This window comes from Botryllus schlosseri, chromosome 1, assembly GCF_051294905.1.
Source record: "Botryllus schlosseri isolate E-star chromosome 1, Bs_hap1, whole genome shotgun sequence".
Taxonomy (NCBI): Eukaryota; Metazoa; Chordata; class Ascidiacea; order Stolidobranchia; family Styelidae; genus Botryllus; species Botryllus schlosseri.
Genome location: NC_137236.1, coordinates 459,593 through 476,003, shown reverse-complemented (window position 1 = coordinate 476,003; position 16,411 = coordinate 459,593). Strand labels below are relative to the sequence as shown.

The 16,411-nt window shown below is 40.2% G+C and overlaps 4 long non-coding RNA genes across 4 annotated transcripts; 1 reads left to right on the top strand and 3 right to left on the bottom strand.

The window, feature by feature from the left end:
• Nucleotides 1-1,838: 1,838 nt before the first annotated feature.
• Nucleotides 1,839-6,456, bottom strand: LOC145439589 (uncharacterized). Its single transcript, XR_013915293.1, has 6 exons — nucleotides 6,450-6,456; nucleotides 6,295-6,391; nucleotides 4,200-4,400; nucleotides 3,848-4,137; nucleotides 3,626-3,788; nucleotides 1,839-3,563 (listed from the first exon to the last, which is right to left on the bottom strand). It is a non-coding gene; the product is annotated as an uncharacterized LOC145439589 (long non-coding RNA).
• A 3,134-nt stretch (nucleotides 6,457-9,590) lies between these two features.
• LOC145439578 (uncharacterized) lies at nucleotides 9,591-11,907 on the top strand. Its single transcript, XR_013915291.1, has 2 exons — nucleotides 9,591-10,557; nucleotides 11,731-11,907. It is a non-coding gene; the product is annotated as an uncharacterized LOC145439578 (long non-coding RNA).
• Nucleotides 11,254-13,097, bottom strand: LOC145439585 (uncharacterized). The gene is made up of 3 exons (XR_013915292.1): nucleotides 12,874-13,097; nucleotides 12,391-12,544; nucleotides 11,254-11,697 (listed from the first exon to the last, which is right to left on the bottom strand). It is a non-coding gene; the product is annotated as an uncharacterized LOC145439585 (long non-coding RNA).
• A 1,175-nt stretch (nucleotides 13,098-14,272) lies between these two features.
• Nucleotides 14,273-15,799, bottom strand: LOC145439572 (uncharacterized). The gene is made up of 2 exons (XR_013915287.1): nucleotides 15,246-15,799; nucleotides 14,273-14,419 (listed from the first exon to the last, which is right to left on the bottom strand). It is a non-coding gene; the product is annotated as an uncharacterized LOC145439572 (long non-coding RNA).
• Between the last annotated feature and the right edge of the window lie 612 nt (nucleotides 15,800-16,411).

The window sequence follows — 16,411 nt, the reverse complement described above, 5'->3', positions numbered from 1 at the left end:
CTTCACGCATGGCGCGACGCACGAGGAAAGCTCGTCAATCGTTGAGTGGTATTCAGTGGGGTAACATCACTTAGCTATATAACATCGGTAAAACATTATGAGGTACAAAAATTGTAATTGTCAAATTGTAAAGTTTATTACATGCTCGAAATAAAAGTACGAAGGAGAATGTACCATTATCGAAGTCGATAATAGAGTATACCAATATTCAATATACCAGCATATAATCCCTGTAAATTATATGGCGATCAAGTCAGATTCACTGTGCGCAGTCGCCATTTCTGCCGACCCATTGAACGCATTGAAGTGAAAAACGCTAAACATCTCACGGCATGACGCACGCGAAAAGTTCGTAACATCTTTCGGAATTGCGAATGTTCACCGCAGTAACAAACAGTAACATGACAGCTAAAAGGGCACAGAAATGGCAATGTTTAAAAGCTTGAAATGTAGGCCCGACAGTGAATATTGACCGTTCAATGCCAGCATGCATAATCCGGTTACGTGACGTCGCTATGAAGAATCACGTCCAGTGACGATTTTCCTTCAAATTCTATTGAAATATTTTGAAATACTGAAATGTGTGCAATTTGTGCATATCAGCGTCGGGAGTTATTGAGAGGTTGACTTTATAGCTGAAACAAAATGGAGCTTTCCTCACACTGTCCGAATATGATATCCATTGGAATTCTGATTCGCGCTTTCAGTGGACTATCCCGAATATCAGTGTGTAAACGTGCGATTTTCTTTCGAACTGTACTCTTGAAACATTTTGAAAGGATGAAATATGTGCCCTTATCAGCAAGAACTTGAGTGGTTGACTTTTTAGCTGATACAACATGGAAATATCCGCACACTGTCAGATTATGATATCCATTGGAAATTGAATTGGGACTTTTAGTGGACTATCCGAAATGATTTTCTGTATGTATGTCCTAGGATATCCGAACTGGACATTTTCCAACTTGGATAGCCAAGTATTAGCCCACGTCTGTCCAACCGGACACTGGGACACTCGGACACTGCTTGGATAGCCCTAGGCAATTATGTGTTTGCTGGGTTCTGACTATTCAGTACTCTGTTTAATGTGGACGCCAATACCATTGCCTGAAAATTTCAAATGAGCCTTTCTGAAATGCGATGCAGTGCATTTAATGACAAATTACATACAAAGAGCATATCGCTGCATGACTTTGACAAAGAGTACGTTCTTGAAATTGGTCTCTATCCCAGCTTGACCAGCAATGCAAAAGAAATTGCATCGATTTTTGGAAGCACGTACGCGTGTAAACAATAGTTTTGAACAATGAAATTCACGAAGAGCAAGCTAAAATCACGTATTTCGGACGTCCATTTTGAATAGGGTCTGATTCTTGTTTCATCTGACTTGGTACCAGACGTTGAAAACCTTTCACAAAGCAAGCTGCATCAATTGTCACAATTATTCTGTGTCGTTGAAGTGTAAATACATGTGTTTTCGGATTGGTATGATTGAGATTGCAGCAATGTAAGATAATATACCGAAGTGAGCGTAAAATATAGTACTAAGAAAAAATCCGGCCCGCCAACCCAGGTAACACGGCCACTTGGGGACAACAAGGGACCAACGTGGGTCGATAGCAGGTGACCGCGAGGGAAACCACCTGGTAACCACAAAATTGTGGCGGCTATATCTGTCGGTATTAGGTGGGGTACCACGTGGGTGCCCCACGATGCCGGATAGGTGCCACAGCCCGCCGCCGCAATCCACCACTAGCCCTGTCTCCCACTTCTGTACTATCTCATCCACCAATATCATACCCCGAAACCTAATACAACAACATCTATTCACACAGTCATCGGGCAAATCAGTATATTGCAAAATTTATACATGCAGAGAAACTGTACAGTTGGCGATAGTGAGTAGTAACAAATACACAAAGATGTATGGGTCACGGCAGAACATTAAACCCTTGTCCTTGTGGTGTTGCACGTTTGGTTGAAAAATTTGAGTGATCCACACAAGTAATTCGAGGCAGTAATTTGAGGCAGCGATGAAAAAATTATAAAAATTGGCAAGACTTGAAAAAGAAGCAATTACCGCAATCTAGCAAAAGAATTCTAAAAGACATGGCAATAATATGTACAAAGGCAGTGTCACATGAAGCAAGGTAATGCATGATAAAGAAATTGGAAAACCATGTGCAAAAGGCATCACATACAGCAAGGAATAGAATGATAAAAAACATGGCAAGGATATGAACAGAAATCATTATTATATGAAGCAGTGATCAATTGAAATCGGTTACCGTAGTCACTCAATATGCAGGTCAAACTTGATTACGTCAAGGCATGACATTAATTAAAATCTGAAGAGGCAGCAGGTACGAGATCAGTTTTGGAATGTGAAGAGTTTGCAATGGGTATTGGGCAATTCCTCTTTACCCTCAACAGTGCAAAGATGTTCATTATCAATTTGTGTTCTAGGCCTAGGGAATTTCTAGGTGCGAATAATTTTGAATGCAACACACACATTCCCAAATTTTTCAACTTAACACGTGGACCATTCTAATGGAAGGATAATGTCGTTCTATGCAAGGCAGATATTAAAACTAACAAGACGAGCCAACTTCAAATTCCCCGATTCAACATAACGATAGACGTATGTTATTAGTTTCACAACAGATACGCAGAATTTCTCTGTGCAAATAAATAAGCATCAACATCGGCTACAGAAAACCATCCAATATATTCAATGTAACATTCGTACATTTGGGAGGTTTCCATCAAGATATGACTCGGCAAGGAAATTACACGACTGCACTCACCTACTCTTTCAGAATTCTTCAATAGGTTTTGCCTACTTGCACCACTTACTCAAGCAACTATGTGTAGACTACTCCAACTTCTACTTGAACACTGAACAGTTTACGAAAAACTGACAACTTATTCTTTACAATTAGGATTTTGAAAGGTGGCTGGTAGTTTCAGGATAAGTTTGTTTAAACAACAGCACGAAAAAGCCTCTTTATCTATAGTGGACGCATAAATTAGTCATTTTGAATTAGCCTACAGAGATACATATTTCGAAATTAGCCTCCCCGATTAACTGCTGGATTATGGAATCCATTGAAAAAAGTCTACTCTCTGATACTACTCAATTCATTTCGTACTTCCACCTGAAATAGTTTTTACATGTCTTGGAAATTGCTCCTTCCACTTCAAATTTGGTAATGCATAACTCCTACTTGAGCACCTCCGGCAATATTTCAATGTCTTGGTATATCCTGGCACAGAAACGCCCAGAGTGCAATAGCCACACAGCCGAGGTAGCTTGGATTATCATACAATCGGAACACTCTTTGCGTGCTCACAGTTAAATGAAACGATTGATATTATGAATACGCCGCGCTTTTCTGGTTGAAGGTAACCCCAATGCTTCAGATTGTGGCACTCTTGACTCCTCTTTTGTCCGTACCTTGAACCGCCGGCACGATCTCTGGAGTTCTGAAGCCATTTTCGAATGGAGCTTTCAACGTCCTTTTCGGTGCATTCTTTTGTGGCCAAGTTCATCTTGACTGCAGCTGTTCAAGATAAATCAGTCCATAACTGAATAAAATACTTCAAATTCTATCGAGCAACATACCAAAAACACTATTAAAAATTACTGTATCTTTCAGACAGATTTCGTCATCCTTTCTTCCGAAGACACTGCAGCAATTTGCAAATTCATTTTTCATTAGTCTTGGCATTGTCCGCCTTATGAATTCGTCAGCAATATTTCCACCAACACCGATAAGAGCATTCACCTATAAGAAAGTGCAGATTAGTACGCGCCTGCACCTTAATTGGCAGGGGTATTTTTTACAATTTGTTCAAATACTCCAGAATCACTTTTTACAAGCTGATCCATCTGTTTGAGTTCCTCGCCATCTTTAATTGGAAACGCGGCAGGGAGTTCTGTAGGCAGAGACACTTTGAAGTGTGGCAGAATCAAGTCCATGTTTCTTTCTGTTTTGTAAACACTCTTTGACATTTGCTTGATGTCTTGTTGAACGTTAAGGACTTTATGACCCATAGTTTTCAATGTAGCTTGTAATCAAGCATCCATGGCTCGCAATGCAACATCCATGCTGGCTTGCAATTGAGCTGATATGCCTGTAAGATAAAAATGATAGTTTCAATTTTTTATATACTGCGGAAATAAAAATCATACACACCGCGACTGTGATTTGGAGTGGATTTGACGGAGGTTGCTATATCCTCACCAATGTCAATTTCACTGTCATCGAGAGATTTATCTGGTTCGCCATCCAAGCAGTCGGGCACGTCCTCCCCAGCGTCCATTTCATCGTCTTCGAGAGAGTGGAGCGAATGATTGCTTTGTCCGTCTATGCTGGTAGGCATTTTGACTGAGAAACCTAAAATACAGCAAGACTGTAGAAAAAATGAACTATAATTAGATCACCAATTTCGACCGATTCCAAATTCATATTTTTCCCATGGTGCCAATATATCTGTCCTAAAATACTTTACTTCATACTAATTTACGAATCAAATTTTGAAAATACTGTCTAGCAATAACTATAATATCCTTCAAGTAAAATAGTTGTCGGCACCGGCAACATTCACAAAATAGATGAGCGAAAAATGAATTTGTGCGACAATTTCGTAACTACGAATGTATCAAGTAGATAACAAGAAATATGGATGATGGCAAATGAGAAAGCGTGTAATCTAATCAGTATCACCACGAATCAGTTTTGAGTGTGACACCATATTGAGTAGCTTTCGTCGCGACAATTGTTTTCTCATTATATCGGTGTTTAAGCTGTATTGCTGCATTTTCCGATTAATCACTGGCAAAGCCTTGTTAGAGAAACGAATCGGCGCAGAAATGAATTCCAATTTGCAGGCGTACACCAACACACCCTCAAATTCCGCGCTCCGATTACCTATCATGAAGCTAGCTAGCTCATGAATGGTTTTGTAAAAACGAATATGGGTGCACATAATTTAGATTTCAGAAAAGCAGAACGTACATTTGGGCGCCTGGTCGGCAGAGGAGATTTAGGATGGTGCTTCTCAGCACACGCGAGGCGCGTGGCCAGTCGAAAAATTAGGGGGATTTGGATTTTTTTTCAAATTTACCAATATAGCATCAATTCAATTAGGGTCAAGTACATGTGTAAATGGCGATCATATAATCTCTTCGTACCGGCGATTTTAGGAGTATGATAAGCTTGCCAAAGATTCCGGGAGTGCTGTCAATTAGCGCGTCACTATCTCTGGTGAACAATTAAGTACGCGCGCGTATTACGCAGTCTCGGCTACAGTTTTCGCAAATGTCCGAACTTGATTGCACCTATTTCAAACCTTTGTCGTATTTTCAGAACTCGGACATGATACACATCTTCTGGTCGTTACGTTCAAGTATATTAGTGGGAATCAATTTCGCACGTTAAAGTCTGTTTGCAGCGATTTGATGTTATTCAGTTTCGCGATGTCGCTTTTTACTCAATATGACATAAAGCAATCACTAATCAGCGTAAACTTGACCACATTGTCTCAAAACCAGCGAGAGATAGGGGCCAAATCATGCTAGGCCCGAGGCGCGATAGTTAGGCCATAGGCCAGCAATGATATCTTTCACTCCAGGTCTATTGCAGATGCTATTGTCTAGGCCAGCGATGATATCGTGCACACCAGGCCGAAGCCGCTAATGCACTATGCAGATACGATTGCGCAGTTAAGCGATGATATAGCGTAAACTGGGCCTATGGCAGATGCTATTGTTGATGCCTGCTGAACCAGGCTTGATCGAGACGCGATAAATCAGGCTATCGACGATTGCCACGCGCACAAGAATGAATGACCCCATTTCGCGACCATCTCAGCGGAAGATCATCACAGATTCTTCTCGCTAATTGACAACACGTTTCTCGCAAATCCGGCGCGCGGAACACTGATTACACAATTATTGAATTGCAACCGAATTATAGAGTTAGAATGATCATTTCAACATGACGTGGTTTCGCTTTTCAAATAGGAAAGTTCGACCCCGGAAACCCCCGTGTCTACGTGCCTGGCACACGTGCGTATCGAAATCGAAGACGTCTCTAATGAGGACGCATCGATTCGCCTTATTACTAATTACTGGTCACAAATCACTTGGGCGTTTGAGCATTTTGTACGAGGTGGCCGCCACCTCGGAAATATGGTCACGAGGTGGCTGCGCCACCTCGTAACCTTGTAAGTCGGCGCCTATGGTTGCAAGCATTGCCTTCCGATTCAATTAACAAAAGATTTACTTACATCCGTTTAGCAGGCAGTCCATCACACGATTCTGAAATCTCTGGATCTGTCTGGTGCAGTGACCGGTCCCTTTTCTTTTCCGCTTCTTCAAACGAAGCTAGAAAATATACAAAAAACGTAAAGATTAGCCTACTCGAAACTTGAAAACAACATACTAGCTTCGGCTTCCGGGAGGAAGTTGGCCATCAAATTCTAGCCATCAAAAAAAAAATTCGGAACTACTATGTACAACAACGCAGGTATCGGATGTATCACCAGGACCACTCTTCCGGCCATGGTGCGTGGCAGCAATCGGCCACATATGATATTTCGACGTTGGCCGGCCGCGTTGAAATACGAATTAAAGTAATTTCAAATCAATCAGCATACAAATTACCGACCGATTTCATCGCATCACGTCATTTGTGAAACAACTAACAAAGAATATAAACTCGACTGGCACCTGAACAGAGCTATCTCGCGAAACACTATCGCCGTCGCGAAATCTTCACAGCTGCTAGTTGTCGCTCTGCTGCAAACAAAATATCGCCAAATGCATTTCTAGCCAACAAAATCTGGATTTGACAAAACAAATAGTGTTCCGACACATGAAACGCCGTACCTCAAAATCTTAATGTCTATTTTTCGATCAAACAGTTGTTTTAGAAAGTAATAGGACAGTCCTACATGTTGCTAAACTATAAAGAAGTGTGTGCAACTCACCTTGAATAAATCTCAAAACTATACGATACGCTCAACTATACAGTCAAGAATATTAAAATTTATTCACGAAAAATATTCAAAATTTTTCAATCTATTCACTGTGTCAAGAAATGGATTTCAAATACGTGTAGCCTATAGTTAAGCCTAGCATCACACTAATTTTCAGCGATATCCAAGTGGCGCAAGGTGTCCAACAGGCGCGATACGCCGACTGCACAGTCATTGAAATTCAAATTTATTCACAAAAAATATTCGAAATTTTTCAAGCTATAACCTGTGTCAAGGAATAGCTTTCAAGTACGTATAGCCTATAGTTAAGCCTAGCAGCACCCCAATTTTCAGAGATATCCAAGTGGCGCAAGGTGTCCAACGGGCCCAATAAGCTCGACTGAACAATCATTGAAATTCAAATTTATTCACGAAAAATATTCGAAAATTTTCAAACTATAACCTGTGTCAACGAATGGCTTTCAAATACGTATAGCTTACAGTTAAGCCTAGCATCACACCAATTTTTAGCGATATCCAAGTGGCGCAAGGTGTCCAACAGGCGCGATACGCCCGACTGCACAGTCATCGAAATTCAAATTTATTCACAAAAATATTCGAAATTTTTCAAGCAATAACCTGTGTCAAGGAATGGGTTTGAAATATGTATAGCTTACAGTTAAGCCTAGCATCACACCAATTATTAGCGATATCCAAGTGGCGCAAGCTGTCCAACAGGCCCGATACGCTCGGCTGCACAGTCATTAAAATTAAAATTTATTCACGAAAAATATTCGAAAATTTTCAAACTATAACCTGTGTCAACGAATGGCTTTCAAATACGTATAGCTTACAGTTAAGCCTAGCAGCACCCCAATTTTCAGCGATATCCAAGTGGCGCAAGGTGTCCAACGGGCCCGATACGCTCGGCTGTGTTTTGAGAATAAATTTGAATTTCAATGACTGTGCAGTCGGCGTATCGCGCCTGTTGGACACCTTGCGCCACTTGGATATCGCTGAAAATTAGTGTGATGCTAGGCTTAACTATAGGCTATACGTATTTGAAATCCATTCCTTGACACAGTGAATAGATTGAAAAATTTTGAATATTTTTCGTGAATAAATTTTAATATTCTTGACTGTATAGTTGAGCGTATCGTATAGTTTTGAGATTTATTCAAGGTGAGTTGCACACACTTCTTTATAGTTTAGCAACATGTAGGACTGTCCTATTACTTTCTAAAACAACTTTTTGATCGAAAAATAGACATTAAGATTTTGAGGTACGGCGTTTCACGTGTCGGAACACTATTTGTTTTGTCAAATCCAGATTTTGTTGGCTAGAAATGCATTTGGCGATATTTTGTTTGCAGCAGAGCGACAACTAGCAGCTGTGAAGATTTCGCGACGGCGATAGTGTTTCGCGAGATAGCTCTGTTCAGGTGCCAGTCGAGTTTATATTCTTTGTTAGTTGTTTCACAAATGACGTGATGCGATGAAATTGGTCGGTAATTTGTATGCTGATTGATTTGAAATTACTTTAATTCGTATTTCAACGCGGCCGGCCAACGTCGAAATATCATATGTGGCCGATTGCTGCCACGCACCATGGCCGGAAGAGTGGTCCTGGTGATACATCCGATACCTGCGTTGTTGTACATAGTAGTTCCGAATTTTTTTTTTTGATGGCTAGAATTTGATGGCCAACTTCCTCCCGGTCGGCAAAACGCATTGCTGCTGAAAAGCAAAACAAAACTGTGGCGCTTGCGCATTTTAGATGGACGCGCCTAGCGTATTAATTCAACTATGACATTCAAAAAATAGATAATACACCCTAATCATGCATCTTGAATCCGAAATTATCTAGTTGGGCGTGACGCAAAGATCCGATCGGTGATCGGACTAGGCCTACTTTGCAAATTGTAATATTACGTGTAGAGCAACCCGCTTCTCCGTCTTTTAGGGATACCCACAATCATACACTTAGACTGCCGTGGCCTATCATTGGTGCGAATCCCAGTTTATCAATGAGCGCTAAAACAAAATATTAAATATTAAATTTTCGAAACCAATATGATCGTATATATAGCATTAGGCTGAGATCAGTTTCACTAACTTTACCGCTCGCATTGCGAGTAGGGCTGTTCAACAGCCGTAATGGCGCGCTACAGTATTACCTACTACAGATAAATCTACACACAAATCTGTTTTTGAGGCCAGAGACGAGTGGTGCCTAATATCCGTACGTTCCTGATGACTACACTAATTGCCACTTAATATCCCTTTGACAAACTCAATCTTCATCATCCAAACGAACGATTGATATAATTATCCATACGCATCATCTGAGCTGACATATCTCGCCGCACTGCAATAGTTGTCTTACGCAGACAGTCCACACTCGTGAAGTCGCCATTATTGATTTCTACACACGCCACTCGACTCGCCAAGCCAAGAATCGCGGCGGTGTCTCTCACATGAAAACTCGCGAGCTTGCATATGATTGGCTCACTTGTCACGACTGAGTGATCCCTGGAGCGACTAGAAGAAGTTTTCTTTCATTGGGAGTCTGGGACTTCACAAACATACTCGCAACTGTAAAACATCGCAATAGACGCTTACGTGACCTTTGACACGAACCAATCAGGTTGCAGCAGGATGTAAACAAAGAACAAGCCCGGGAAAGCTTACTATGAGCTCTTATGGAAAAAGGTTGAAAAATGAAGGTTTTAAGCAAGATTACGTTGAATTGGAGATGACTGGCCTTAATGAATAGTAATAGCGTAGAGCTAGTATGTGGTTGCAGCTTTTAATCTAGGATGAACATGAATGGTGGCAAGTACGCACCAGCGTGCTGTGTCCAAATGCACGGGTTTTTGACAACTTTTCTGATTAAGCGACGATTGTTGTATACTATACTATAGGATTGTGGTAATGCATATTTTGACGATTTCATAGACTCCAGGTCTCGAGCAAAATTTTCAAGCATATCTCATGTTCAGAAATATATATACTATAAAATATAGCTGCTGCCACACATCACAATTTTTGTGTATTGATTATGAAACTTGAAAGCTATGGAGATTCTATCGAATTTATGGATTTGAGTGGAACAGCATCTTCTTCTAACACCGCGGAGAAAGCTACGAAGTATTTCATGGAGCGCTATACACACGATTTAGGGATAAAGATTGAGGAGACAATCCACTCTTTTTAGAAGCAATATTCTAGTGAACAGCCAATGTTATCGCAACTTGCGGAAAAGTGAGATAACACACTCAATGGAAATGCACGTTCTCGGAAAATCCATTATTGATCGGTCTTGCACTTGTAAGACAGGGTAAGTAAGGAAAAAGACATTTTTTCAGAGACTCCTTCAATAGATATTTTAACCATGATTTATTTTCATATTTGGTTCTGATATATGCTCTCATGCATATGCATTGATTAAGACAATCCAGCACCTGAAGCTAAAAGGACTACATTGTGATTTGCATCAGCATCAGTGAGCTCCATCGTGATTGACAAGCAATCTCTCCACCGTACTCGCAACCGATCAACTCCTGCCTCAAGGTAGATTTTGGTGTATCTGGTGTCTTCAGTTTTATAACATTCCATCAAACACAAATAATCCTAGAACATTTTCATCTGGAGAATTGTTCATTCAACAAATTGGGCATCTAAATGAGCTTCAATAATGCACACCACTGGAATATCTAGACATGCACTGTTGGTACAGACTGACCATGGCTCCGCGCAATTACGATCCGTAGCATGCTATTAGGCATTACGATATTGACAATGGAACTGAATTTGCACAATTGCCGAATATGTTGCGTCATTCATTTTTAATTTTCAATCTTGAATTAGAGTATGCAATTAGTCCATATATATTTGGTTAGTTGTGATACACAATGCTGCATAGTATGACACCAGACAAAATTTTATACTCCTTGATTCTTCCGATCAGCTGTTCAATATGAATACGTTCTCTCGCCATCTTTCTTGTTGTGGAACAGTCTGGCTCAGGCATTTGACGGTGTGTAAATCACGTGCAGCAATATTTAAATCTAGATTCAATTTCTTGATATCAGACTCAATGGTGAATCCCTTTTCTGCCATGATAGCATTGCCTGGCTCACCATAGCTGAACTCCATCATTTTCTTACATTTCTTGTCGAATCCACATATTTAACTAATATTTCGATCTGAAATGCTCCCTGTGAATAGTTCCTGCATAAAAGTAAGTGTACCACAATCCATCAATCCTTTCAAAGTTGTATGGGATTTATTGACAGTCAATAATCATTCTAGATTTGAGAAATCATGAATGAATGCAAATGGTGCATTTTTAAGAACCACATATCTACATGGCCAAATCGCGATATAATGAAGCAGTTACATATGGCTGACCCAATGGTTAAATACTATGCTTACAGCAATACTATAAATTTGACGTCAGTAGGATAAGTCGGGCAATTCAGAAAGAATTTAATGTAGTCTAGCATAAAATTTCAGCTTCTCCGCATCTTTTGACATTATGATGCTCCTCTGAGAACTGAACCTCACTAGCAATAATTGTCCGTCAATTTGTAATTTTCCTGGACGAGTTTACTGTTTTGTGCTTCTATACTTCTTCCAGAAATTTGATTTTCTTGCGTTTTATCCATCGACTTCCTCTTTCTGCAGCTTCATAAAAGATATCCATCAAGCCTGCACAAAATATATAATATGTTTATTTTACAGAGCAATACTGCTGTGCAGGCACCTATCAAGGCGTACTCGTCCGACTCATACAACGTATCACCGCTACCAATTTCAACTATTCGTCTCATTATTGAATATATTGTTTTCAACAATTTCAATACATTACACACCATCAAGCAACAAAACTGGAGTGGAATAAAACGAGACACACACCAAGTTGATTGTGGCATCAAGTGTGACTGCATTTCAGATTGGACTCATTTTGAAACACAGAATTGTTTCATCTAGATCAGTGGTTCCCAACCTTTTTCGACCTATCGCCCCCTTTTCAAGGTCAATACCGATCATCGCCCCCCAAATTTTGTGTACCGAAAATTGGGCATACAAACCTGTAATCACCGGCGGGTTGACTAAAAAAAAGGGTCAAATTTTCGGCTCGATGTCTAATTTGACACACTTTTGTAACTAAATTTCCATGGGTTGACTAAAAAAAAAAATGTCAGCCGTTTTGACGCGTCATCGCCCCCCTGTCGCCCCCTTCGTCATTTTCGCCCCCCCTAGACCGCCAAATCGCCCACGTTGGGAACCACTGATCTAGATTCTAGATTATGTCACGATTCAATATTTTTGGTACAGTAATAGATACGTCATTTTCTTAATAAAATGAGAATTCAGATGACTACAAGGAAGTCCACATGCCTTTATCCAGATTTTACATTCTTCCATGCATGTCATTGGCTCTGGGAAAGGTAAAAGCGCACACCAGGAACGGTCTGGGTAGCCATCTCCATGTTACACAGGCTATTAGCACAGTGTTTATCCGGCATTTATCCTGATAGATTCAATACACGAGCTAGAACAAAAAAATGACGATTTCAGCTGGGAACGGATCATGTTGCCTAACATATATCATATTAATATGATCATTGAATATGCAGACAAGTGTCCAGTGTAACAGTAATTTGCTAGATAATGATACGACTGTAGACTACTATATACAAATGTCGATTCCATAAATAGAACGCATATAACGCCACGTAATGGATACCACACATATCCTGACTCACTATTCCTCTAATACATTCTATTCGGTACGACAATCCTATAGTATACGACTAAGGATAATACAGCAATAGTTGCTTCATCCGAAAAGTTGTCAGAAATTCATTCATTTGGACATACCATGCTGATGCGTGCTTGCCATCATTCATGCTTATTGTAGGTTATAACACTGCATATACATACTAGCTCTATGTTATTACCATTCACCAAAGCCAGCTATTCCCAATTCAATGTAATTTTGCTAAAAACCTATATTTTTCAACCCTTTTCCATAAGAGCTCATAGTAAGCTTGCCCGGGCTTGTTCTTTGTTTACATCCTACTGCAACCTGATTGGTTTGTGTCAAAGGTCACGTAAGTGTCTATTGTGTGAGCAATTCGAGTCACTCCCGGCGTGCGTTTTAGTTCAATTTTGTGTCGCATACGGTAAATTTATGCACTATTCAATTCATGTAGAGAAAGGATAATGGTCTCCTTGAGTTTATTATTAAAAAACCTCATCATTTCAAATCACCACAAAACTGCGATACAGTGAAAAGATAGGAAGGTGTCTTTGAGACGGAGTCCAAGTCGCAATGTTCCACCGACTATCATTGCGAAATAATAAATCCAAGTGTGCCTTACAACGGACGAAAAAATCCTGATGTGGGAAAAATATAGCTATCGACGGGAAACTTGTGGGTCCAATGTGGGAACGGTGTGAGATATCGACACATCTTCATTGACGAAAATCACAGGCATAAATTATTTATTCACATATATTTATTGCGTAAAAGACTTCATGAGTTAAAATTAGTAGATATAAACGAGTGCATTTAGTGACGGGATCTATGTGGGCTTAGTGTGGTATTTCCGGGCCTATCATTGACTCTAAATTCCTCTTGGGCTCGATGTGGGTACCATGTTATGAAACCATTTAATTTTATCACCCCATCAAACCACCTAAATACCACGTGGGCACCAAGTGTGCGTGTTACCTGGGAAAAGGTTGTACACCCGAAATTTGGCCCGCGACTAGCAAAAGGTTGCCGACCCCTGGTATAGGCTATAATACAGTTGTTCCTAAACTTTTTTTTCCCATGCAGCGCCCTCTTTCGAAAATTGCCTGGGTCTGTTATCCCCCATATTTTTGGGCAGTAATGAAAACAAGTGGTAAGAGTTAGAAGGCTGGTTGGTATTTTTGTGTTATGTGACTTCACTATTGGAAATAGTTTGAATCGTGCCCGAAGAGCACTCGACTATCCCAGCAAACACAGAATATATTGCAGATATATTTTGTATATGACTCAACTACTTCAAAATATATCTAGTCATATGTATTGTTTATATAAATCTGTCGACACAGTTGCACATATATAGGACATCTTCAAAGATACCTGTATGACATTGTCATGATATCTTGCTTGACCCTAGATGAACCCTGACCCTAGGTGACCCCTGACCCTGGTTGGGCACCTGGACCTGCCACATCCTGCAATGCCCTTATCAATGAAGACTGACTGATGATTTTACAAATCATGCATGGCTTTGTTCGTGTATTAAATCAGCACAGAACTGCGCAATCACTTCAGCAAATATTGCTGCCTAAGCATAAGTTCGAAATCGTTGTCGGAATTGTCAGACTCTGTGATGACAGCCTTGCTCCTGTTATCTTCTTTATCGCCACCCTATAACATAAATGAGTAAATTACTACAATTGATTATTATCACTGTAGAACAGAAGTCGTTATGTGTTTGGTTGTGGGTAAAATGGGATGGTGATCTGAGTTACATTAACCAAAAGACCTCAAGCCCTCTTTCAAAAGCGACATGACCTTTACTTTTACACTGAAGATATAATTAACGCAGTTACGCTTTCAAGATGAGAAACCAGAACCTGTTCAAGTTCAATAATGCCTGTCATTATAGAGAATATTTTCATGCTATTGGCGTCATGAAGACGTGCTGCTGGGAACGGATTTCAAAACCTATCGTTTGGGCACGGGGTGAAGATTGTTCTTTACATTATCATTTTATTATTAATATGGTAATATAGTTGCCTGTGAGAGGCTGATGTGATAATGATCGCTCATTCCATGTACGGCATAGTAAATATATGCAGTGGTTCGCAAACTGGGGTCTGCGAGACAATTTTTATGACTGCAAAGTACCTTCCAAAAATTCACACGATCCAGAAATTTTCGAATATTTTAATTCCCAGAGTATAAAATTTTTTAGACAGGTTATTGTCTGAACCAAAATCGAAGTTGCTTAAAATTATTTTGTAAATCAACATGAAGTAGAGTTATTCAAATTAAATTTTATTCTCCCTGTGCGAGACAAATGCGACCCGCGGAGGGAAATTGTCACGTAAATTTTCTCGTAAAGTTTGGGGACCACTGATATACAATGTTCTGAAGATGAGCGGTAAGAACAATTCACTTACAGTCCACTCATATCATAAAAGACACAACTGTCACACCATACAATCATCAAACTTAATAACAAAATTACCTTGCAAGATCCAGCAACAGTTAGAGATCTTGCAACCTGATCTTTAGTTCTTTTATCTGGGATCTCGAGGTCAGGATGAGCCGATCTGCATGCTTCTAAAAAGAGATATAATTAGATGAAGATATCCACTGTCCAGTCACAGTCATGGTATATTATACATCAGCCATCAGACAACGAACAAAACTCGTCAACAACTAGAGTACTACAGTAGATAACTTTGCACATCAGTGACGACATATGACGTCAAACGATTAAAATGTTGAAAAATCGAGGCTTTGGCTCAACTTTTTTTTACGTTGATTACGTTCAATTTCCGTCAATAACCGTTGATAACTTACGTCTAGCAGTCTTTTGAAGTGTCACTCTTGCTTTTTTGAACCTTAAGACTAGGATTTCCATACTTTCTTTACAGCTGTGCTGGTCATCATATTTTCGACAGTTTCCGGCAATTGTACACCCCGGAATCCCATTAAAGCGGCTACCTGTAACAACATTATATTAGTGGTACACAATACAGATGCTACTGCCTTGCATTAATGGTTTGCACCTGAATCAACAATGACATTTATGGGCATTCTAGATTATTATTATTATTATTATTATGAATGGCACATTTACAGTGGCGCTTATCGCCTTTTTCAGACTTTGTGCGCCACGACACGAATATTTGTAAAGTTCATAATTCTTTGCCTTTCGTATTGTTGAGGACGACTTTCACTCTTTCTCTCACTCAGACGGTCTTTCTCGCTCCCATGCGTCCCCATCGTTGTCTTTGCTGCCGACTTCTAGCACGGCTCACTTTCCATTTGGGCTTTTTCAATGCACTGCAACTGCAGTGAGGTCGGCGATGAGGAGCCCAGAGAAACCTCCGACACATAGAAGTTGGTCCGAACCGGGATTCGAACCACTGCCATTGGTGTCGTGACGCTGGTGCTTAACCAACTGCGCCACTCGCTTCCCCCGGGGCATTCTAGATAAAACCATCCACACCATAAATTTCATGGTTACGCTCATCAAAGGCTTGGTTGACTTTGCGATTTCGCAATAAATCACATTGGCAATTCAATTTTGGATAATAGAACTAATTTCGAAAAGGACCCCTGCTGTGTCTGAAAATGATTCCTTGGTGTCAGCGGACACCCCTGATTTAGACTGTCAATCGCTTT